Source organism: Lutra lutra, chromosome 17 (genome assembly GCF_902655055.1).
Source record: "Lutra lutra chromosome 17, mLutLut1.2, whole genome shotgun sequence".
NCBI classification, from domain to species: Eukaryota; Metazoa; Chordata; class Mammalia; order Carnivora; family Mustelidae; genus Lutra; species Lutra lutra.
The window spans coordinates 29,393,096-29,418,438 of record NC_062294.1 but is presented as its reverse complement, the minus strand read 5'-3'; the positions used below and the strand labels follow the sequence as shown (position 1 = coordinate 29,418,438).

The 25,343-nt window shown below is 48.4% G+C and overlaps 1 long non-coding RNA gene across 1 annotated transcript; it reads left to right on the top strand.

Moving 5' to 3' along the window:
* Positions 1-3,746: 3,746 nt before the first annotated feature.
* Positions 3,747-23,632, top strand: LOC125089712 (uncharacterized). The gene is made up of 4 exons (XR_007124030.1): positions 3,747-3,857; positions 9,289-9,445; positions 10,443-10,513; positions 23,349-23,632. It is a non-coding gene; the product is annotated as an uncharacterized LOC125089712 (long non-coding RNA).
* Positions 23,633-25,343: the final 1,711 nt, after the last annotated feature.

The following is a 25,343-nucleotide window of genomic DNA, read 5'->3' as shown; positions in this document are numbered from 1 at the left end:
AATTCACACGGGTGCTCGGCACAGGGCCTGGGACGCACAAGGTGCCAAATGGACACTGTTCAATACAGATTCAATGACAATTGAGCTGTTATTATCGGTGATGATCTGTCGCCAAGCATGGGAGAGAGAAATAGCACAGGACCATGAATTCGAAGAGAGGGCAAAGCGAGTTCTCTTTTTAAAATAGAGACACAGTTTTTATTCTAAAAAATAATGTGGCCGTCATTTTTTTTTAATGTAGGATATGGTGGAGAAAAAATTTCCCACCCGTAATCCCACCCCTTTCACTGAGTTTCCATTTCCTCCTGCTTCAGAGGGAGGCAATGGATCCGTTCAGTCGAATGGAGGAGACCTGGGAGGATTTGGGGGGGCCAGCGGGGGGGGGTGGGCAAGGGACCCCAGGGAAGACTGGCTTTGAGAGGAGTCATTCGTGGTTGGTGCTTTTCTTGTGCTTTCGAAAACCCTGAGGCCTGGCTGGCTCAGCCAAGCTGGGATGCATTTTTGGCTTCAGCGTTGGGAGAGAGAGAGGAATCAAAAAAAGGAAATATCATTTCCTTAACTACTAGGTATTAATATCCTGTTTAATTTAATTTTGGCTTTCTGCGCTGGTGAGCTCTTTTGCCTCTAACGTACAGTGTCAGCTTGGCAGGGAGTTTCTGACAGTATCAAAAGAGGATTTAGCTCTGAATCCTTGCCATGAAAGTGTCTCTCTCTGCTCCCAGTGTAGGCTTTCAGCAGCGAGCATTGTGTCCCGTGAAGACGGTAATTGAGTGAATGAGGCCTGGCACCTGGGCCTGCCGCGGAGCACTGATAAGGACATAAAGAGAGGCTGAAAGGGCCTGCTTGCCAGAGGCAGAGAGGCTGGCACGTCCCTGGGAGGAGGGGAGCCCAGCCGTCCCTGCAGAGAGCTGAGTACGGGGAGCTCAGCCCCCACAACCCTGCAGGGAGAGAGGGTCCTGGGCAGAGCGGAGGTCCAAGCATTCTGCACCTCAGCACAGAGCACTGGTACTCGGCAGGGAGATAAGCAGGTGGCCAGTGAGGTGGGGCTGGCCCAGCTGGCCGATATGCCCTCTATTTCTTGATAAACACCGTATTCATGTTTGGCCAGCCCTCCTCTAGCTCACTGCAGAAGGAGAGAAGTCCTGCCTCAGTCCGTGGGACTTGTGTCTACTCAGTATTGTCAGGCACGGCAGTGTGGTCCACTGTGCAGAAGGCTGAATTGGGACCCTGGGAGTCTGAATGGTTAATTTCCACACTGGTTCCAATGTGCATCTGCCTGCCCTTGGTCAGCCCTTATAATCCTGAATAGGACTGCCCGTGTCTCTGAGAGCTCTGAGCTGATCATGAAGCTCCAATCCACCCCAAAGAAAAACAGACATGTTCTGGTCCTTCCCCTGTGAGCTGAAGATAATTTAACGGATACATGCCTATAGGGTTATTGCCTACCAACCCATCCAGCCAACCATCTGTCCATCCATTCATCCATCCATCCATCCATCCATCCACCAACCCCCCTAATCCATCCACCCACCCATCCACTAACCTGTACCCCCCATCCGTCCATCCATTCATCCATCAACTTTGGAGACTCTGTTATGTGTCAGGCACTAATGGATGACATCTTTTAATGGGCTTTTAATAGTGATAGCCTTGGACTTAAAGTTGAAGCTTAAATCCCTAACTAGTTGTGTGAACTTGGCTAAGTCACTGTTTTAGACTTTGCCACAATTGGGAGCTACACTAGTTAGGGGCAGACTGACTTTTTAAACCATTGCTCCCAAATTTCAGTGGTTAATATGAGTTGCTTATTTATTTATTTGAGAGAGAGAGAGAGAATGAGTGGGAGAGGTAGAAGGAGAGAGAGAATCTCAAACAGACTCTGCTGGACACGGAGCCCAATGCAGGTCTTGATCCCACAACACTGAGATCACAACCTGAGTCAAAACCATGAGTTGGACACCCAACCAACTGTGCCACACAGGCATACCATGAGTTGGGTTCTTATTCATGATCCAAAATAGATGTTCTTCTTGATGGATGGCTCTCCTCCATGTAGTGACTCAGGGACCCATGTTCCTTCCATCTTGAAACTCAACCCTCCTGTAGTTCACGGAGCCCTTTCCATTGGGCTGGTACATGAGAAAGAGAGAAATTAACATTACCTACGTGAGACCTGGAAGTGGTGCACTCGCTTCTGTTCATATTCGAGCTGCCAGAACTCCGTCCTATGGCCGCAGCTGACAGTAAGGGTGGCTGCTTGCCCAGGAAGGTGAGGAGAACACGTACATGGGGAGTGCCAGCAACCTCTGCCATTGTGTCTCCAGATGGTTTTTGATGACAAAGAAACAGTAAAATGTTGGATACCAACAGAAAGAGGTGGGTCAAAGGCTTCCAGATTGCCTTTACTTCCCTGGCAGGAAGTTGGGTATTACCTCTGTGGCCAAAGAGGGGAGAGTCTGTCCAAACAGCCTGAGGCATCAGGCCGGGCATATTCACGAACGGATAGCAGAGGAGTTTTTTTGAGTGAGTGAGCACGAGTAGAGGGAGGGACAGAGAGAGGGAGAGAATCTCAAGCAGACTCCCTGCTGAGTGCAGAGCCTGATGTGAGGCTTGATCTCAGAACACTGAGATCATGACCTGAGCTGAAGTCAAGAGTCAGATGCTTAATCGACTGAGCCACCCAGGCACTCCCAAGAACCTTTCAAATATAACAGGAACCCTGTGCCAAAATGAAGGTGAGAAGGTCAGGGTCTGACCTCTTCAAATATTTGATATTGGGAAAAATGAAAAGCCCATAGGATCATCCAATTATAAACTCTTTTATCTAGAACTCTTTTTTATTTTATTTTATTTATTTATTTGACAGAGATCACAAGTAGGCAGAGAGGCAGACAGAGAGAGAAGAGAAAGCAGGCTCCCCACAGAGCAGAGAGCCCAACGTGGGCTCGATCCCAGGACCCTGAGATCATGACCTGAGCCGAAGGCAGAGGCTTTAACCCACTGAGCCACCCAGGTGCCCCTATCTGGAATTCTGATGACAAGTTTATCCTGAGTTTTTCTAGAAACTGTGCTCTAAGCATATATTTTGAAATCATCATCGCCATCCCCATTGTTGCTAACAATCATTACATACTTACCACGTGCCAGGTACTATTCTAAGAGTTTTGTATAATTCTATATTTTACCTATATTTTATCTACCCAAGTATGATTATTATCTCTGTCATGGAATTCTGTGACAGGAAGGCATTTAGCAAGGATCCTAGAGCTATTCAATGGCAGAGCAGACAAGAATGATTTTGGTGGCTTGGCTTGACCCCAAGAGCATCGAGATATTGCTGGAACCTTAGGCCCAAGGCAGGAGATTTTCCTGAAGGTCTTTCCCATGGCCACTTAAACATGTAGGTCAGTTTTCTCATCCATAAAATGGGAATGCCAGTCACCGTCTTGTCTCCACGGGCAGCATTATCAAAAGGATCATGGACGAGAACGGGCTTGAAGGCACTTGTCCAAGTGCATAATGGCACCTATGAATAGGATCATTGCTTTGAGGGTACTACCCTCTGTTTGCAGGCTCAAATTTACTTAAAAAGCATCTCAAGTGACTTATTCAGCAAAGCGAAGTCTCATGATAGAACACGCTGTTCACACGCGGTCCTTGCCCTTGGAATATTAACCTTGAGAGGTTCGGGTGAGCTGGGAAGTCTAGGGCCTTCCCCTCAGTCCCTGACCTCTGGCCCAGGCTGTGCATGTTTTCCCAGCTCAAGGAGAGATGAGCCTGTTCTCCACACTCCAGATGTTTCCAGCCCCACAGAGCCGTCATCGTCTAAAGCAAGCTGCCGGGCACCGAGGCTTCGGGTGACACTCTCCCATGGGTTCCCTTTAACGGGTGTGGCTTCGCTGCAGGGAATGCTGTGGAGGCCCATGTTTTTGTTTTCTGTCTTACACAACACGGAACCAGTAATCTGTTTTACATCTGGGGCTGATGGCAGACAGGCAGGAGCAGACGGAATGGAGTGGCGGGCCAGCAGCTGTGGGAGGAGGCTGGGAGCCCCCCGCTGACAGTGCACCCATGCAGGTGTGATGGGGCGGCTCATGGTGCCGAGAAGTCTCCAGAAGCCAAGAGGCCCCTCCAGCGGGGGGCTGGAGGAGGGGGTGGTTTTTGTTTTTTTTCTGTGATACTGGGCTCTTTCCCCCTTGGAGCATTTCTGGTTCTGTCTGGGTTTTCTGGAAGCAGTTAGAAGAAACAGCTGGATGTTGGAGGGAAAATGTCCAATGTGCTTAACGTCTTCATAAAACCGGTTCACATTCAGAGAGAGGATTTGTTCTAGTCGGTTCTCCCGCAAACCTGCTCTCTTATGCCTCCACAAAGGCTTTCCCGAAACTTCCAAATGTTTATGGGGCAGATTTAAACAAGCGAGAGGTCATTGAGGGTGGCCGTGTTTAAATAAAAGCAGCTAGGGCCCAGGCATCCGATTAGAGATGGGTGTTGAGTGCCCCTTGCAAAGTATGTAATCGACCTGCCTTAAATAACTCTAACTAGGCCCAAACAGTCCTGAAGAGGTTTCTAGGATTAGATCACAGCCTGGCAAAAGCAGAGAAAGTCTGGGAAAGTCCTAAGAGGATTCTAAAAAAAAAAAAAAAATTCTATTGGGTTTCAAATGTATCAGATGAAGCAGCTGATGCAAGTTTTGGACCCAATGAAACATTTCAATAACTCATATTTGTTAAATCATGATCAGCTGGAGGAATTTTGATTTGTAGCTGGCTCAGGAGAACATTCTTGAGTCTATTTTGGAAGTATCAACCAAGAGCCAATTACTGCCATTGTTCCTTAAGGAAAGAAGGATTTGTTTTGGTCCAAACTGCAGGGCACTCAGGAGGTAACTTGCAGAAGGAAAGGGGCCTAACCCAGGGCCTCGGTCAGCTCGGGCTGCAGTGACAAAATGCCATAGACTGGGGCACTTGAGCAAGAGAAGTTTCTTACGGTTCTGGAGGCTGGCTGGCAAGTCCCTCAGTGAGAGGCCAGCTGATTCCATTCCTGGCTTGAGATGGTCTTCTTGTAGAGCAGAGAAGGATAGCTCTTTCTCTGTGTGTCTCTCCTCATAAGGCCACCAATCCCATCATGAGAATTCCACCCTGGGTGACCTGATGACCTCCCCCAAGACCCCTTCTCCAAATATTATTACATTGAGAGTAGGGACTTCAACATAGGAGTTGGGGGGTGGGGATGGTGGGACTTGTTCTATAGTACCACACTGCCTTGGAGACCCTTAAAACATTGAATAAACCAGGGCATCTGGGTGGCTCAGTTGTTAAGCATCTGCCTTCAGCTCAGGTCATGATCCTGGGGTCCTGGGATCGAGTCCCGCATCAGGCTCCCTGCTCAGTGGGAAGCCTACTTCTCCCTCTCCCACTCCCCCTGCTTGTATTCCCTCTCTTGCTATCTCTCTCTGTCAAATAAATAAGTAAAATATTAAAAAACAAAGCAAAACCAAACCATTGAACAAACCAAGAAACACATGCCTCCCCCAATGATGTCAGTTAGAAATGTTTGCACCTTAAGAAGCACAAAGGCAGAAAACAGCCTCATCATCTGTGTGGGTCACACTGTTGTGCTCTACACACAGCTCCGCATGCTGTGGGCTGGGGAACATCGACACAGACAGGCCTGGAACCCAAAAAATTACTAAAGGACAAGCCCGCTGTTGACAGGACTTTTTCCCTCAACTTCTACTCCGCGAAAGATGGGCTTGGTTCTTTGGAGCCCAGTGTTGGAAATAAACTTGGCCGAAGAGGTAAAGTCTTAAGAGGCCAGGGAAGGCCAGGTGATCCAACGTGTGGAGCTCAACCTCTCACTGGGCCATATTTTCAAAAGGGAAGACAGCTAATGGGAGTAGGTTCCTTACATTAAACATATACTTACAGTTAACAGCACCACACCACTTAAGTTGGCAGCAGACCAATTATTAATGAGATGAATGGCCTTTTATAAATCCCTCTGTGGCCTCCAGACAACTGATGGGTTTATGGTCCATGCATTAGGGAACGTGGTTCCTCTGTGGCTATCATTAGCCACAGTTGCTGACCGTTTGAGGGTCATCCCACCAAAAATAGCGGCCCCATGGACACCCTGTCCTGTGCTGCCACATGGTTGATGGGGGAGAAAGCAGAAATAGGAGAGCAGGGTTCCTTCTATTGTCCTTCCTAGCTGATGGATCTTGGTGAAGCCCCTGGAAGTTTCTCCTTGGTTTTCTCATTTGGATGTGTGTGTAATTGATCGTTCTAGTTTTTACCTGTCATGGGACCCAAGCCTGGACCATCAGAAGGGTGTGTCTCTCTAGCTGCAGCCATTGGTTCCCATCCAATGAGAAGCCAAGCAACTCAACTTCCTGGTGCCACGTAAAGAACTATTGTTTCCGTGAAGCAGGTCTGGCTGTGTTTTACTCTGGGCCCCCGGCTTTGTTCCTGCGAATGTTGATAAGTTGAAAGTTTTGGAAGTTGGTACATGTCTGGAACTCTTTAAAACATATTTAGAAGCCAAGAAAAGAATGTCTTTGCTTTTATAACATGAAGACCTGCCTCAAGATCCTAGCTGGAGGGGCCAAAGGAACACGGATTTAATGGGGACCCCCAACAGCATGCATGAGTTTCATCCATGACCTGTCCTGCTGACCGTGGGTAGGAGGGGACTCTCTCTCCCAAGTCATTCAGAGTACAGGTTCTTTCCATCTGGTGGTTTTCTCATCCACTGCACCTGCTGAATCCTTCTCTCCTGAATTTACATCCTCCAGAATGTAAATAATACATTCTGACAGCAAGCAGAGGCAAGAGAAAGCGTGAAGCAAAGTGCTAAGGTTTGATGCCCCTCACCTGGGCATCAATTCTGCCCACTTCCCATTGGCCAGAACTCACTCACATGGCCACCCTAACTGCAAGGGAGACTGGGAAATGTAGTCTACCTGGGTGTCCAGGAGGAAAGCTGGAAAAGGTCGGAAGACAGCGGCCGGCTGGACTCCACCTCGCCCCACGAACACAATTCCAGGTTGGTGGCTCAGTGGATAACATGTTTTATTTTTGTGAATGTGGATAGCGCAAGTGTGCTTTCTTTTTTTTTTTTTTGGAGGGGGAGACTGAGAATACAAAAGAAAATGACAAAAAACTCAAAGCCAACCATTTATCAGACTTTCTGGCTCCATGAGAGCTAAAATATTTAGATGGCAGAGGCTTCTTTGTTCACAGTGAAGGTCTCATTTGTCCGAAGAGACGTATTTGACATTGGCTCGCAGCGTTGAAGGGTTCCGTGCCGCTCTTGTCAAAACTGGGTTTTCCTTTTACTATCTGTTCCCTTGTTTATTCCCTTCTCTTGGAACCTAGTTCCCCCAAAGGCTGGACTTTCAGATCCGTCCGGTCAGTCATCTCCAGGCTCCAAGCTAGTTCAATGGGTGACATTATATGTGTTCATGAGAAAATCATTTCAAGGGCTACAAATGAGTCCTTTAGTAATACCCAGGAGTCATAATGTCTGTGACATAATGAACCTTCCTAAATTACAACCTACACTAATTAGATCACTTATTGCTACATTCCGGGCCCTGAAACAATTTGCTTAAAGTGATAGTTACCTCTAATGAAAAGATACATAACGGAAAATGTCAGCAACCTTTTAAAATCCTCCACAACTTATCACGAGGACTGTCTCGTGCAAAGTGCTCATGGTGGTGCAACACCTTTTGTCGCCGTTTCCTCCTAAATTAGGAGGGTGTTTTATGATCGCTTGGAAACGGAATTCCCTGGGGTAGTAAGAAGATGAGGTAAGGGCTCGCTGTCTCCTTCAGCCCTTCTCAGCCCGCCCCACTCCAGGATTCACTGCGGCAGAATGACTTCCAGCCTGTTGCCTAGAAAGATCCTTAGTCAGCTACTTGTAGACTGGGTTTTTCCTTCAATGCCTGGGGTTCCTGCCTGTCTGGCAAGGGAGAGAGTCCTCAGGTCTCCCCGAGCTCTTCACAAGGGGGGCTATGTCATGGCCATCTCTCTGATGAGGTTGGGAGGGCTGTGCCAGTTGTGGAGGCCAGTGGAAAAAGGGGTCTGTCGAGGACTGGCCGTGTTGGCTACCAGGTCAGTCCTGCAGCAACCCACAGTCAGGATCCTTCAAGGAGGCCTTCAAAAGGCACTTTTTGCAAAGAGGTAGGGGCAGGATACAAAGAAATGCAAGGCATGACAGCAGAGCTGTGGTACCTCTCTGCCCAGAGGGACAAGGAGAGGGAGCCGTTATCAGAATCTAGATGAGAGAATTGTATGGAAAGGGCCTTCTAGAGCCACCTGCTGAGGCCCCCAGCCTGTCTCAGGTGCCCCACAGGGAGAGAGCTGGAGAATAAATGCCGCAACTCATTCTCCTTTCTTCTGTGCCTCCCTCCCTCTAGTCCCTTGCTGGGCTCCCTGTTGCCCCTAGTCTCCTATAAGCTGGGGGATCGAGGGAAAAATGAGCAGGGAGGATATGGGACCTCTTTGATCCTGACTATTTAAATCAACCTTCTGGGCCACAGAACAGGGAAAGGAGAGTGGGGTGCAGCTTTGAGGGAGCAGGGCACTCCATGCCCAGCACTGTCAGGTTCTGCCCATAGCCCTATTGTTTGGGAAACCTTCTTCCCTGCCTGCCATGGCGCCATATCCCTGAGGGCCCTGAGCTGTGTGGGTAAGAATCAGTACATTGGTCAACCTGGGTCTCATCCTTGGCTTGACTCCTTCTGGGGATCAACGGCTGCTTATCAGGGACATCCGAGCATGCCACAGTGACGCTCCTCTGTCAGAAAACAGCCAGAAGGTGAGGCTTCCTTGAGTTTAAATGCCCACCTCATAGCCTGAGGGTGTGTCCCCATGAGAATGAAGGAGTCCCATCAGAAAAATAGGTGACCCACCCACCCATTTAGAAAGTGGGGTCTCTCTGCCACACTCCTCTTTCTTGAAAAAATCTGGAACTGAAAGGGACTCATTTGTTGCTTGAATCTTCTGGCTTCCAGAAAGCTTATTTGGAAGCCCCCAGGAAGGTCCCCGGCACAAGGAAGGTGCTGAGAATTTGTCGGGGGCCATGGTTCTCTGAGTCTGGGGTTCCTACTAAAACCTTCCTTGATACAACCATCCTTTGAAAAAGCACAGAATCCATTTTAAACTAAAAGTCGTGTGTTCGCCTTCAGGCCTGAGTGTCAATAATAATTCTGAAAATCACGTTAGACCCTTTTAATGCATTATTATAATTTATTTATGTTTTCCCATTTGATCCTCAAAACAGCTCCATGGATCAGTTAGAGATGAGGAGAGAAGCCGGGGGAGCTGCAGGCCCTTGCTCAAGGCAACACGTCTTCTTGTCCCTGAAGCTGCTGGAAGAGAGAAACATCCAGAAGCCTAAGTAAGATATTATTTTTGCTCTGGAGGAGCTGAAAGTCTAGGTGAGGAGATAAGGCAAGGAGGAGTTGCAGGTGCTGTAGGATTCGGGTGTGGGGGTGGTGGGGCAGGCTGCCCCCACTACTCCAGCTGTCCCCCTTTTTCCTCCCAGCTGGGACTCCCAGTCAAAATCCACGGTCTCAGGGCAGAGTCTGGTTGGGCGAGCTGGGGCCGTAGGGACAACGGCTGGGCAGGGGAGGGTGGGGCCTCCTGATAGACCAGCACTACGTGCCATGGCGGGAAGGGGCACGTAATGCGCACCAAGGAAAACCCATTGTGTTATTAACAGAAGATGGAAGGGATTCTGGGAGGTTGGAAAATCAACAAAGATCCACTAGACAAGACATCGTCCTTCCCATCTACCCTGTGCCCCCCCACAAAGGGACTAGGACGGGTGACACTGTCGCCATGATTGACAAAGGGAAGCAGCAGCCCAGAGATGGAGGCAAGTTGCCCGGGTAACAGGGCATCTCACTCACTCCTGTGCCTCCATGGGCCCCGCCCTAGCTGTCCTTTAGGTCCGGCAACCTGCGTGTGACCACCTAGGCCACCCGAGGCCTGTCCGGCAAGGGAGGGGCTGGGTTGACGCCAGAACGGGATGGAGGCAGAGTGAGCCCTGGGTCAGGCCAGGGAGAATGTGTCTTTTTCTAACACCTTCTCATCAGGGATGGGTACCCTCTCTCACCTGGAGAACACCTACCTCAGCCCAGCCACACTACCTGCCATGGCTCTCTCTTGCTCAAAGAAGGATCTGGAGCACGGAGGTGGTGGGGGGCAGGTGCTGCTGGACTGGAGGTTCCAGAGCCCAGGGAAAAAGTAAAGCTAACCTTCCTCCATCCTGTAAAATGGCCAAAGGCCATCTAGGGAGTAAAACTTCCAAGGTCCCTGCCTGTCTAAAGCAAAAAAACCCACAGTAGAAAATTCTTATTCCTTCTCCTAGCTCCCAGAGTGGGGCAGAGGCCAGGAGACTTTTGTTCTAATTCCCGTTCTGCCTCTTTCCAGCTGTAACCTTGTGCAAGTCCCACGTCTCCCTGGATCTCATTTGTGCAACTGGAAGTTTGCATTAAACACCAGTAAGTAAGATACTATTAATGTTAATGAAAAACAGTATCCTAAGTGTTTGTGGCAGGTGACAGCCACTGGTCCACCCAACACTTGAGCACTTCCTGCATGGAAGCCCCCCTGGGAGACAGCCCCCCACGCAGGGACTAAATTTTCAAGCCCTCCTCATGTCCAGGGGTTTGAGTGGGGGGGATCCATGTTCCTATAAAATTTTATTTTCAAAAAACAGGTGGTGGGTTGATCTGGCCCATGGGTCAGAGTATAGGGAATGCCGCTAGTAGAGGGAATGCCCATATAGCCTTTGTCTAAACTTCCCAGCTAGGAACATTTACTAATCACCTGCTAAGTGCCATTCGCTAATCTGTATCTGCCGTGCGTAGGAATGCGGCAAGATTTGGGATTTTACTCATAAATTCTTCCAGCCAATTCATGTACCCATCTTGGGTACCAGATGCTAAGGGCCTCCGGAATCTGACGGTGAGCACAGAGGCCCCGGCCCTGCCTGTGAAATTACATTCCAATGGATGTGGCTGATACGGAGAAAGGCAGGTGTTAGGGAAGTGTGTAGGAGGACCTCTAGTTGGGACTGGGAGGGAAAGGGGGGCTTCTCAGAGGGCAAGGCGACAGCTATCTTCAACCTGTCTTCCAAGATCTGTCCTCTGCACCGGGCACAGTGCATCTTCTCCCTTCCTGAGACCAGAAGCGGACGGCTCTGAACTCCTAGGAGAGGGTCGAGCCACAGGGTGGAGGGATCCTGAATCCCCAGGTCATCGCAGGGAGAAAAACTGCCTCTAGACTAGAAGCACCTGCCTGGAGTTGCCGTACGAGTGAGAGATAAATCTTGCTGTGTCCTGACGCTGGAAGGATAGGAGTTCTTTGATATCAATCCAGCGCTATCCTCACTAAGAAGATGCTCCATGTACCCCTTCTCCTTTGAGCTTCTCAGAAATCCTGTGGGACACCCCAGTTTTCCAGAGGAGAGAGCTGAGTCTCAGAGAGGTTAAGTGGCTTGTCCAAGTAAATGGAAATAACCCAGAGTCTCACCTCAGAGAAGTTTCTCTTCAATGCCCATGCTTCTGAGCTCTGTCTACGGCTCTGATTCTGACTGATACAAAACCCAGCCCTCCCGTCCTGTCCTCGCAGCTCAGCCCGGAAGAAGCTGGGGACCGTCCTGTCCTGGGACTTGTATTAATGGGATGAGACAGGATTTCCCCAGGGCAGGGACCGAAGGCCAGAGGCCAGACAGAAAAGGGCAGTCCCCCTGCCTCGGGGAAAGCCAGGTTTTCCAGAGGTTTGGAGACGGCCGGCTACAGAGCTGCGTGCCCCAGACCCTGAATTCCTCCCAGAGCGTGGGAGAGAGATGGAGGCAAGTGGGAGGAACCCCCAGGATCCCTTCTTAGTTCCTGCTCCCTTGAAAATATTTTCCTTTACGGGCCAGTGAGGTACCTCTCTCTTTGTAGCCAACATGTCCAAGGCTGACAGGCTAAAATGGCTCGCTTGCTTTTAAGTGTCAGGAGATGTAAATAGTTTTAGTCTTCAGTGGTTTCTGATTGAATCTCCTTTTGAAGTAATGATAGCTATAATTTAAAGCAACAGTTACCATATTTTCCTTGCTGGCTGGCCGTCTTTGAAGCACTAAGTATAAATCTGCTTAAAATCTTAAAATAGCCGTAGCCCTGTCTCAATATTCTACCAGGAGCCAGGGAGATTCGGCCTCTAATTGCCATCATCTGTAACTAATAGCAGCAGCACAGCGGGCTCGTGACAAGGTGGCCGGCAGAACAGCTCTGACCTGGACAGGAAGGTGGAGGCAGAGACATGATGTCCCTGGGGGACCCTTGACTTTGGTTGGAGTTCGGAAGAAACCCGTCCTGAAATTAGGACCAAATGGGCTCTGGGCTGTGAGGGGGTTTTTCAGGCCCGTCTTTTCCAGGTCTCTACCAGGAGTCTGGGATGGAAAGGAACAGGGCCTCCTTGCAAAAGGGACCTCAGAATGTTCAAGGGTGAGCAAGGACTTGGTCCTTGGGACCCAGGGATGACATCCAGTCCCCAGGGAGGGGGAAGGCCTGCCATCCTTATTCTTCCTAAGAAGGAGGATGGAACTATAGAAGGAAGAGAGATTTCCAGGGTGACTGGTCACCAACAGGGAGCGACACATGACCATCTCTGGCACACTTTGGCAAATGCATTTAAAATACCGCTTCACTCTTAAACTGGCCACCGTGTTTTCCTTTATTCACGAATATGAATTTCTCTGACAGATACGTACTGCATCCCTACTGTGTGCAGGACAGTGAGCAAAACAGTCGGCAACCACAACATTCACGGGGTTTACGGTAAGCACTACTGAGATAAGGAAAATGAAGATAGGGGCTGGGGAGCAGAACCAAGGTAGGAAAGAAGAGGGGAGGGTCACGTTGCGCTTTTAAAAAGGCTTGTCACCAAGAAAGTGACATTAGGTGGCGTATCGACCTTTGTAAAAACTTGTCAATGGACGATGTACTAATATGTATATTTTTAAAGATTTTATTTATTTATTTGAGAGAGTGAGAGAATGCACGTGTGCATGGGAAGAGTGTAGGGGGAGAGGGAGGTGCAGGGGGAGAGGGAGAAGCAGGCTTCCCTTGGAGCAAGGAGCCCAACCCGGGGCTCGATCCCAGGACCCTGGGATCATGACCTGAGCTGAAGGCAGGCACTTAACCGAATGAGCCACCCAGGGGCCCCATATCTACACCATTCTAAAGAATCCTGGTGGGGAACATTCAGAGAAGTTGACAACTGCCAGGACTCTGGGTGATTTTAACTTTTACTTTGCAGACGTTTTCTGAATGTCTTATGATAAACATGCATGCATTTGGGGAAAAAGTGGCAATTGAGTTTGGCAGTTCCCCCAGTAAATTAAGCACAGAATTTCCATATGGCCCTGCAATTCCACTCCCGGGTATCTACCCGAAAGAGCTGGAAATAAATATTCAAACAAAAACTTGTATGCGAAAGCTCACGGCAGCATTCACCATAGCTACAAGGTAGAAACAACTCGAGCGTCCCCCTGTGGACAGATGAGATGAGCGACTTGTGGTATACCCATGCCATGGAATATTATTTGGCCATAAAAAGGAGCAAAGGGTTGACACACAGTATGACAAAGGTGAACCTTGAAAACAGTACACTTTGTGAGAGAAGCCCTATGCTAAAAGCCACATCATGTAGGATTCCCTTTATAGGAAATGTCCAGCGTAGTCAACGCCATATGGACAGAAAGTGGACTTGCGGTTGCCTAGGATTAAGGGAAAGGGCTTCACCGCTGTAAGAATTTTTGGGGGGGTGTGGGGGCAGTGACGAAAATGTCCTGGAACCTAGGTTGTGGCGATAACTGTATTAACACTGTGAATATTCCAGTCACTGAATTGTTGCACTTTAGACTGGGGAAAACGGTCAGTTTTATGTTATATGTGTTTTCTACAATAAAGAAGAAACGGTTGTTGGGGAGTTACTGGAAAAACTCAGTTGGCCGCACATGCCCGTAAGAGGCCTGAGGTCACAGGTGACGGAGGTGCCAAGTGCTGGCCGGGGGGACTTGGCGGAGTCCCCATTGGTAAAACTCATTTCTTCTAGTAACTTACCCAGCACCTCCTAGCTGCGGGGCAGTGAGGTCATGGTGGTGGGCGAGGCAGGCCCCATCCAAAGGAGCCTCTCGCTGGAGGCCAGCCTGGGGAGGGCTGTGAGGGACTCGAGCGGTCAGAGGGGAGGCCTGGGGGAGGGGGGTGAAGAGATTCAAGTGAGGCTGAGCTGCGAATCCAGCTGCTTTGACCCTGGCCCTGACATGCTTCTCCCAGCTGAGTCTCCCCATCTCGAAGGAGAGGCCAGACAGGCGCTCCAGGAGGCCGCCCGGAATGCACAATGGGGGTTAGCAGCAGAGCAGGCTGGGTGGCTCTGGAGCCCATTAAGGGATTAACAATTTTCCACAGATGATCCACAGAAAGGGCAGTCTGGACACAAAGAATTGAGAAAGAGCCCGCTTTCCTAAAACCTGGGCATTCCAGTCTCCCTCCACCGAAGTGCTCACGCTCTTGAGGACGGCAGAAATGAGGGTGTTTTCCCATGGAGGGTAGGGGAGAAGAGGGGCCATTTCCTATCGTCACACGCCCTGTCCTCACCCCTGCCTCCTCAGCCTGCCCTCCCTCAGAACCCAGAAACCAGCCCCTGCCCCCAGTCGCAGGGGCCCCCCTGGGACTCAGCCCATGCCCCAGGACTCATGAGAAACTTCTGGGTCATGCTTTACAGCTGAGTGTTTTTGTGCTAAAATATAATAGAGATGCGAGCTGCCTGAAGGGCCTCGCTGGCTTCTCCCGCTGTTTCTCCAATGAGGAAAGGCCATGGGCTGCTCCGGTCCCAGATGTGGGCAGCTGCCTGCACAACGGTGGCTTGGTGTCCACTGCAGCCCCAAGAGAAGTGGCCCTGCCCCCATGCACAATGGGGTGAAGCCCGCCCACCCTGCCCAAGTGGACCACTTAGTATTGTTTCAGTTTTTTATACATTTATATTCCTCTTGTGATTAAAAATAATACATTAGGGACCTCTGGGTGTCTCCGTCGGTTAGGTGTCTGCCTTCAGCTCGGGTCATGACCCCAGGGACCTGGGATCAAGCCTGAGTTGCGCTCTCTGCTCAGTTGGTCTTTTCCTCCTTCCCCTCTGCCCACCCCCCCTTTTGTGCTTTCTCTCTCACTCACTCTCTCTCTCTTTCAAATAAGTAAATAAAATCTTCTTTTTTTTTTTTTAAAGAACACATTAAAAATATCCAGCGAAGCAATTGATTCAGGATGGACTTTGTCCTCCATCATTTACTTGCTGTGTGACCTTGGCAAACTGTCTCTGCCTCTCTGAGTCAGCCTCACCGGAAAAAGCGAATGATCATGGTTTAACTACCTCCCAGGATATTATGGGGTTTAACAAAGAGAACAGCCTGTCTTTCCAGGCTCTAAGTTTTTCTCATCGGGATCCAGAGGTTGGAGGTGCTCAGCAAATAACTTGCTGAAATGAAATCTTACTTCCTTTTGATGTGTGTTAGAAAATTTCCTTCGTTGGCTGGGAGCAGAGGAAATGTGATTGAGCGAAGGTTTCCTGGGGATACTGATGGGCAGTGATGAATAGTGGTGCCAATACTCCACCACAGTTGGGGGGTGGGGGTTGGCCTGGATGGGACAGGAGGTACAAACAGGGCTGGTGGAAGGCCAAGGTGGCTGTCACACCAGGGACTGGGAAAGGATGTGGCACCACGCAAGGGGGAGACACTAAGCTTTTGGTGTCATAGCACCCAAGCCTCAAATCCTCTCACGACCACTTACTGCTTGGGAGGCTTTAGGCAAGTGACTTATTCTCTCTGTGCCTCAACACCCCCATCCTCAAAATGGGCAGAGGGTCAGAACAAAGCAAGCGCTTCATAGATGTCATCCGCAACCAGGGTGTCAGTGATGACATTGTTTGAGCGGGTGAAGGACAGAAACACATCTGTGCATTGAGAAATGTCCCTCGTCACAGTGGGCAGGACAAATTATGGAGAAATCGGTACAGGGAGGTGCTTAAGGGACAAGAGGCCTGCTTTGTCATAAGGAAAAGGAGCAGGATGGGAAGAGATGATGAACATAACAGAAAATAAAGTGAACTTAGCCTTTGGTTAGACACAGGGGCCAAGGCAATGGGGGTGGAGGAGGAGTGAGGGATAACAAGGAGGTGGGGGAGGGAAGACCCAGTTCTGGAGCCTGGGAGAAGATTACAGTTGGGACAGAGAAGTGTTCTGGAATGCAGTTGGGTTGGGAATGTTGAGTTTGAGGGAGCCTGGGAATCCAGGTAGAATTCTGGAGAGATTTGGGTGTGGCCTTAGATAAAAGTAAGTGATGTAAGCATTCCTGTCACCTCTGAAATAGGTTCCTGATTTGGACATCCTGAGGTCTTAGAACTGGTGGTTAAGATACGAGGTCACAGGGATATCACAGCTGCTTTTTCCTAGAGATAATACAAGGAATTGTGCTTGCCCTTACAAGTAAGGATTCTATTTCCTCAAATATATTTTACTTTCGCCTGTTCTATGAAAAGAATATTTTGTGGTCAAATTTAGGAGACATTCAGCTAAACAAACAAACAAAAAAAGTAAATATTTCTTTATGTGGGACTTATCAGTGCCTCTTCTGTGTTGATAGGTTTTGTGTACTCTGGAGAGGAATGTGAAATATAATATGTCTCAAACTTACCTTCCTGCACAGCTATTTATTTATCTGGCCAGGTGCTCGGCCCTGAATGCTGAGGTATCTAGACCCGAGTTGGTGGATGGCAGAGGCCTCCAGGTTATCCTCTTAGAACAGAGTTTTACCAACTTAGCTGCATGTGTTAGTTTGCATGTCTAGCAAGCTCCCGGGTGATGCCAACAATGTTGGTCCACAGACCATGTGCTGAGAGGACCTCCTTCCTCGATTGGCCAATGGCCATGGAGGACACCATAAGGATTCCGACCAAAGTGGGGAATTATAGCTTATCACTGCCATTATTAGGGGTCTCCCCTACCCACTCTGCCCCCCGACTGATCCCATCCCTACAGACAGAACCCTGGTTTCTCACAAGTTGCAACTGCCTTCCTGTCTGGAGCATGGAAGGGGCTAGGGAAAGAGTGAAAGTCCAAAAAGGCAGTCAATAGGAAGGAGAAGGGCCCAGGTGACTGTCCCCGGACCCCGCAGAGGAGCAGTGGATGAACAAAAGCCACTGTGACCCCAGGTTGGCGTCAGAGAGCGTAGCTGGGGGACGATCTGCTGGGTCTGCCTAGAGGGTGTGTGTGTGCACGCGCAAATGTGTGTGTTTGTGAACTACTGCTTTCAAAACAGTCAAATCATCTTAATTAGATTGAACAGCCCTCCGATCCCTTATTTAGAATGGAATGTGGAGCCCGTGCTCTGCTTCCCTTTAACATGCGGACGGAGGGAACGAAAATAAACTTGGGTTTGACTGTGGCAGGGGAGCCAAGGGAGGAGTCTGGGTTTCAAGCAGTGGTCACCACTGCTGGGGAGAATGATGGCTCCTAGGGACACCCACACCACTGCCAGGATACTTGTCCCACACCCTCGCTTCTAAGACCCGCTTTGGAGCCTCCAAAAGGCCCTTTGCCAAAAGGCCTTGCTTTTTCAGAGTCAAGGTTAGGCTGATGGAGCCCTAGGTTTGGATCCCAGCTCTGCCATTTACCAGGTCTGGGACCTATGGGTGCTCGATACATGGTAGTTTTCATTTTTTGCTTATTCAGGAGTCTTATGAGTAAGAATAAACGTGGTTTTTTCCACACACATTTCTTTTAAGGGCATGAGTGCTTTCTGAAACTTAACCCTTGAGAGAAGGGCTCTTGTTGGGTTCTCAAGATGCCCTCAGGGGGTAGGGAGGGGCCTTTCCAGAGGCTGGGACATGTCCAGGGCTGCACGTCCAGCAGACCCTGGGACAATACTAAATTACAGGTTGACATCCCTGGAGTCCTGAGTATGAGGAAAGTGATTTCTTAATGAACAGTGCCTTGGGGACAAAATTCCTTTAGAACTAGCATGTTGAAGCAGGAAACGGGAAACCTAAAATATCCCCCATCTTGAGGTGGACTGGCCTCTGTTGGACCCTGAGGCCATCTTGCTCTGGCCTTATATAGTGGGTGGTGAGGAGACTCAACTGTGAGAAAAGCAGGGAGTCCTTTCACTGTGTCTCAGGGAGACGAGGGACTCTGACCTCCCTTGGGAAGATGTGTGCACTCCTGCCCCGCAATCTGGGGGATTAGGGTCTGGTGACCACATATGGACACCTGGGGGGAGGACCGACGGACAGCCTGCATGCTACATGGTAGGCTAATAGCTCTTAAGGACAATGAGCTCCTTGCTGAGTCTTTAACCCATCACTGAATTCTTCTCATGCGCTCCAAACTAGAGAGCAGTTTGTGGGTGACCCAGCTGAGGTCCCAGAGTGGAGAAGTGTCTTTACGGTTGTCACACATCAAGACAGGGTCCGTACTCAGCTCCCAACCCTGGTGCTTTTTGCATTGCCACCGAGAAAGTCCCGCCTTTCCTGGTCTCTGCCTCAGAGTCTGACAGATCTGTGTCCCGGGCTCCTCCCAGCCGCAGCTCCTCCCTCCTCGCCCCTGCTCCCAAACCCACCCAGAAACACTGTCTCTTCTGGCACCTCTGACAGTATTTCAGCTTTTACACCTCATGCTGCTTCCTGTGACAGTTCCCACCACCCTGGGATAAACCGGGGGACTTTTTGAATGTCTCCTGATACATTTGGTTCTCCGGGTAACACTGAGGACATTGTTCCTTTCCCCTCTGGTGAAAGACAGTAGCATCTGGGCTTCTGGACTTATCTCCGACGCTTGCTGAAGGATCATTGTATTTCCTCTTCTCGTGAAAACATCTGACCCTCCCAGTGGCTTAGATAACAGGTGGTCCCCAATGGCTTGCTTTCCCCAGGGTGCTTCTGGTCCCCAAAGGGGAAGGGCCTTGTACTGGCTCAGTGCTATCAAAAGACTCCTAAAATTGTCTCAAAGTACTGTTGGGAGAGAGGTGACTTTTTCTGTTCACTCTTGTTAACAAAAGATGTGCAGGTTGTAGAGCAGAACGGAAGGGCTGGAAAGTTAATTGTAGTAACACAGGCTAGAGATTGCTAGTTGCCTGGCCAATACCCGTTCTCTCCTGCTTCCTCACCAAAAGAGCCCTCGTCACTGAGGCCAGCACTGTGACCAGCTATAGGACTATTTTCCTCAATGTCCCTTGTACATACGTGACTGAATGCTGGCCAATGAGATGCAAGTAGAAGTTGTGGAGGGATTCTTCCAGAATGTAGTCTTTAAAGAATGATCCCTGAGGATCAGTTTTTTTTTTTTTTTTTACCCTTACTTCCTTCTTCTTAGGACACAGATGTGATGGCAGGAGCATTGAATCCATTTTAGGTCATGAGGTGACCATGGGGATGAGGTGACAACACGCCAGGGATAGAAGGATATGACGACAGAGGGAGCCTGGGTCCCTGATGACCACGGAGCCACTGTGCCAACCTTGGACTGCTTACTTCTGGATTTATGTCATGCATATAGGAATAACCCAGTGTATATTTCTGTTATTGGGGTTTTCTATTACACGCAGTTGTATCCAATCCTTACTGATATCAAACATTTAAAAGTGGATGGCATCCAGTAATGTGAAAATACGTACCCAGAAAGTTATTCATTGCTGAATGGTTTATAATTGCAAAATATTGGAACCAATCAAAATACTGTGAGATTGGCTGAATAATTGTGCTGGGCACTCAATGGAGTTCTATGCAGCTGTGAAAAAGAATGAGGGGGAGATCTAGGGACTTACGTGGGGCTGATTTCCAGGACTTGCTGCTGAAGCAGGATGCTACCTTTTGTGTAGCAGAGGAGGGGAAAAAGAAAATATTTGTACAAAGCCCCCAAAACAACTGTGAGAAGAATAAAACAGAAACTAATGAGACTGGTTAATTCCAGGAAGTGGGTGGGAATGAAGTTGAGAAAGGAAAGAATAGGAGGAAGGAAAGCCTCTCTGATACATTTTTGGTTCTCTTCTGACTTTGAGAACCATGACAATGATTTTATGCACTCAAAAAATAAAAAATAAAAAGAGTGAAATCATCAAGGTTGGTGGAAAAATCTTAATATGAGATACGAGTAAAACAAATGAACTGAACTATATCTCAAATGAAACAGTCAACTGTACTGGAAAGGAAGGTTGGGGAGAGCAGAGACCAGTGATTTTGGAACCCGGCGTGTGGATGAAAGACAAAAGAGCTCAGTGTGAGTCTTCAGCCGTTGAGAACTGGCTCCTTTTTTGCCCTTGTACAGGTTAGCAATTCTGAAAATACTGTGTATCCTGAGATTGAGCAAATAAGGAAATACATCGTGCATACATTGTGTGCGCCAGGTTTCTTGCTGGCAGAGAAGGGAGTCACATGTATGGAGAGTGAAGGATCTGATGAGCTCTGCCCTGCCGGGTTGGAATTGGGAGTATCAATTTATATATACACACAATGTAAATTACATATATACCAGAACATATTTATATATACATGTGTATTTGGTAGATATACGCTTGTGTATATATATACTGTATACATAAATTTTTTTACATGTAGATATTTATATTTACATAGATATTACTTGCATAAATAGAGATAAATATAAATGTGGATATACTCATATCTATAGAAGGATAAGATAAATACTTAAATATTTTATGTCTAGATCTATCCATCTGTTGATGAGAAGGAGAGAACTATGGTAAAATGTTTACATTTGGGGCATCTGGGTGAAGGGTTTATGGGAATTCTTGGTACAGTCCTTGCAATTTTTGTGTAAATTTAGAAGTATGTCAAAATAAAAACATTAAAATAAAGAAACCAAAGTGGACGGCTTGTTAGGGTTGATTGTGAGTCTGGAACCCAGTCCGTCTGGCCCCAGCTGGTCTTCTTGCCCTGTAGCCTTCTTACCATTTAGTGCGGATCTATGGAGGAACTCGGGTTAAGGTCAATGCTGGGCAAATAGGTTTCCTAAACCTTTTGCATTCATCTGCGGGATAGGTCTCTGACGTGGGTGCAGGGAGAAGGAAAAGTGAAGGACAAAAGATACCTGCTGGAGCCTAGATGAGAAGGCATCTACAGGGTCCTGGGGGGGCGGGTCAAGGGCAAGGGACTGGCTCAGCCTTGGAGGGCGTCTATGGTCTCCCATCTTCCTCACTTAACCCAGTGTTCCTCCTGTCATCCCTAGATCTGTGCAAGAAGACTTCGTCAGTGTAGTATATCCCTCAACCCATTTATTCTCTCCCTGTATCTTGGAGGGGACGATTTCTCTCATACCCTTCTTGCGCTCCAAAGTGTTGCTTCTCAGGAGTTTCAACAGCATATTCAATCATGCCCGTTGAATTCAACAGCAATTCGCAAAGGCCAGGGAAAGAAAAGAACGAGCTTCTTCCCTCCTCTACCATCCTCCTCTAATTGCTCATTTGTAAGTATGTGTCAGCGCACTTGCCTTTGAAGCGTAAGTGATGAGGGCTTTGGCAGTGGTGTTAGGCAGAGAAGTGGGTTCCGAACTTCACTCTGACCCCGTTATACCTTGGTTCTCTGCCTGCCCAGGGGGACGAGGATAGCTTTGACCTTAGCGAGTGGCTTTGAGGATAGAACAAGATAAGCACGGAGATGCTTATTGGAGGGCTCAAGGAATGTTAGATACTAGCTGTCATCGTAACAGAGCGTATGGGCGTCATTTCGGGCATCAGTACAAAGGATGAGCCATCGAGAAGGCCACATTGCCGTCCCCAACCCGGACCCATCTTGCCTGGATGGCAGTTAACCTGTGAGCGTATCTGATAGCTTCGGGGGCCCTCCTGCTGAAGACATGGGTTTCATCCACCTGGCGACCAGCCTTCCCTAACTCTCCCATGTGGCGTGTGACTGGGGGCTTCCTGCCCCGGTCCCACTGTGAGTCCCTGAAGCCTCCATCTTCCCTGCATGCAGAGCTGTGTTGTTGCACTGTAATGTTCTGGGAAGTGTCTTCGCCCATCAGCTCTCTTTCGTTAGTGTGAGGGGGCAGCGGTTTGCTAGTGTGGGGCGCAAGTCGTCTGCTTTTTGAGGGGGAAATAGCATGAAGCTTTTATAAGCCCCATGCAGGTCTCCCTGCAAATACTGTCCTTTGGAATCCTGTTACTTTGCTAAGGCTATGGGGACAGCTCAGGGGGGCTTGCCATGTAAGAAAGTTCCAGAACATAACTATTTGAGGTGACAAAAATTTTTTATTCTTTTAGGGGGTGGGTAAAATTTTATGTACTTTCAGCGGGATCGCTTACGCCAAAACTTTGCAACAAAAATTCACTCTCTGTTACCAGCCTTAGAGGAAAATATTCACAGCTATTGTGTCAAACTAGTTTTATCTCTTCTCTTGTGTTTGCTCTGTGTGTGTGTGTGTGTGTGTGTGTGTGCGCATGTGGTATCTGAACATTTTGGGAAATGTCCTTAAGTAGCAGGTTTATGCATTGGCCAGGGGGGCGTACCCAATGACTTTCTTGAGCTATAATTCACATGAATTGTCATTCATCTATTTAAAATGTACAGTGTTGGTTGCCTTGGGTGGCTTAGTCAGTTAGGCATCTGCCTTTGGCTCAGGTCATGATCCCAGGGTCCTGAGTTGGGCCCCACACCGGGCTCTCTGCCCAGCTGGGAGCCTGCTTCTCCCTTTCCCTCTGCCACTCCTCCTCTGTGTCTCTCTGCCAAATAAATAAATACATAAATACATAAATAAATAAATTTTAAAAATAAAATAAAATGTACAGTGTTCAGTGGACACAGAGTTGTGCAATCAGCACCCCAGTCAATTTTAGAACACTCTCATCGCTCCAAAAAAGGAGCCCTGTCCCCTTTAGCAGTCACCCTGTATCTCTTCTCAGCAGGAACAATCCCTAGGAAACCAATTTCTCTTTCTATCGGTTTACCTATTCTGAATATTTCTCATAAAGGGGGTCCTACAGTGTGTAATCTTCTTACGCTGGCTTTCTATCCCTTCGCACATTTTCGAGATGCATCCACAACACGGCACGTAGCAATACTTCCGTCCTTTTCGTGGCTAAGTAGTATTCCGACATATGGCGTCAGGTGATGGACATTTGGATCGTTTCCTCTTTTTGGCTGATAATGCTGCTTGTGAAGATTCATGTAGGAGCTGCTGTGTGGATGTGTGCTTTCCTCTCGAGTATCTAGCTAGTAATGGAATTCTAGGTCAGATAAAAGTGATGTTTAACTTTTTGTACAACCGTCTGTTTTTCAAAGGGGTTGCACCCTTCCCACCAACAGCGTATGAAGGCTACGGTATCTGCACATCCTGTTACCCCAACACTTGCTGTTCTTTGACTCTTCGATGACAGCTGTCCTCACGGGTGTGAAGTGGTATCTTGTTGTGGACTTGGTTTGCAGCTCTCGGATAACCAGTTGTGTCGAGCGTCTTTTCACGGGCTCATCGGCCACTTGGATATCACCGTTGGAGAAATGTCTCTTCAGATCCTTTGCCCATTTTTAAATTGGGTTCTTTTTCTTTCATTATTGAGTTGTAATAGTTTCTAAAATATATATATATATATTCTAGATACAATTCCCTTATCAGATATATAATTTGCAAATATTACCCCCCTATGCTATGGGTTCTCTATTTACTTTCTTGATGGTGTCCTTATAGTCACAAAGCCTTACCTTTAGATGGACTCAAATTTAAAAAAAAAATATTTTTGTCTGTTGCTTGTGTTTTGGGAGTCATATCTAAGAAGGCTTCATCATACCCCAAGTCATGAAGATTTATGTTTATATTATCTTCTAAGAATTGTATAGTTTTAGCTCTATAATTAAGTCCCTGGTACATTTTGAGATGATTTTTGCGTATGAAATAAGAAAGGGATCCAACAGTATTCTTTTGTAAGTAAATATCCAGTTATTTCTGTTTTGAAAATATAGAAATTATTCCATGGCAGTTGGTAAAGAGGGCTGCCCTGAGATCCCCCAAGTGTCCCCTCTTTCATTCTGGCTCTCCCCAGGGACCTCCCAGACATTCCCATGACTCATAAACTGACCTGTCCATGCTGGCACAGAGCAGGAGGCATCAGGACCTCGCCAGCTCTGATGCCAGGGACATCCAAGCTGTTAAATATTTTGAATGTCACACCTATGTGCTTGTGTGTGTTAGGACACGTTCTCAGGGTTGGAGATCCTCGTATCTGTTCAGAGATGCCCTATAACCTGCCCTTAATACTCCTGTATTGTACCTCAAAGGGGTGATGCTGGAGCAAAGAGGAACACCAGCATTCTGGAACTGTCACACCAAAACATTCCGAATAGTCTCAGCCGCTGCTTGAAAGTCGATAAGCCATAGATCCCAGAGGCAGCAAGATGAACATACTCTACTGTGGTTTCTCCATGGGCAGCCTGGTAGCCCATCTTTGGCTCCCATCACCAGTGTCCCATCTGAGGACCAGGGAGATTCCCCTGGGTGGGTTCCTCTGGGAGGGACTGCCTGATTCTCCTTTCTCAGAGTGAGTTTGACCATCCATGATTTTGTAGGATGGAAGGGGCTTCTTTCTTGGAAGGTTCGAAGAGTCGAGACAGCTTCCTTAGAAGCTCCTAGTTGACAGATGAGTCTACCCTAACAGCAGGTGTCTCCTACTCCCTTGTCCCAGCTCGCCGCTGATGGAGAAGGACGCTGCCCACCCATCGGATCAGCTCTGCCTCTGCCCGCCCTTCTGTCCCAGTCTTCTACTGCCCTTCTGCTCAGCCCCTCTCTCCTGCAGCGTCTCTGTCCCACATTTCTGGATAATTATATTTTTTGGCAATGGCCCTTCTGCGTGCTGTGGAGCAAGCAACTGAGCCTATGGCCCTTTCCCAAGTCCTGTTTCCAGCAGGGCCGTGCCATCCTGTTCTTCTGCTGTATTCCAGGACCTGAAAGGTCAGGAGTCTTGCCGGGAAGACAGACCCTGGTGTGGAGACCTCCTGGCCTGTTATGTGGACAATAAAGGAGCATCTTGGAAAACCAGTGACAGCAGGTGACAGGGACTCCCCCCACCCCGCCCCAGTCCCGACCTTACTGACTGATCTCAAAAATAGTCCCAACGGCAACTTAATATTTGGGTGCTCGGGACGGGCTGGTGTCTGTTTGGGGGCGCTCGGGAATGGCGGGGAGAAGACATAGGACAACTATAAATGGAAATGACTCTTGCCTTTAAACCATATTCTCTGGCTGACTTTGCCTAGAAAAGCATGAGGCCAAGTTCCTGTCACAGG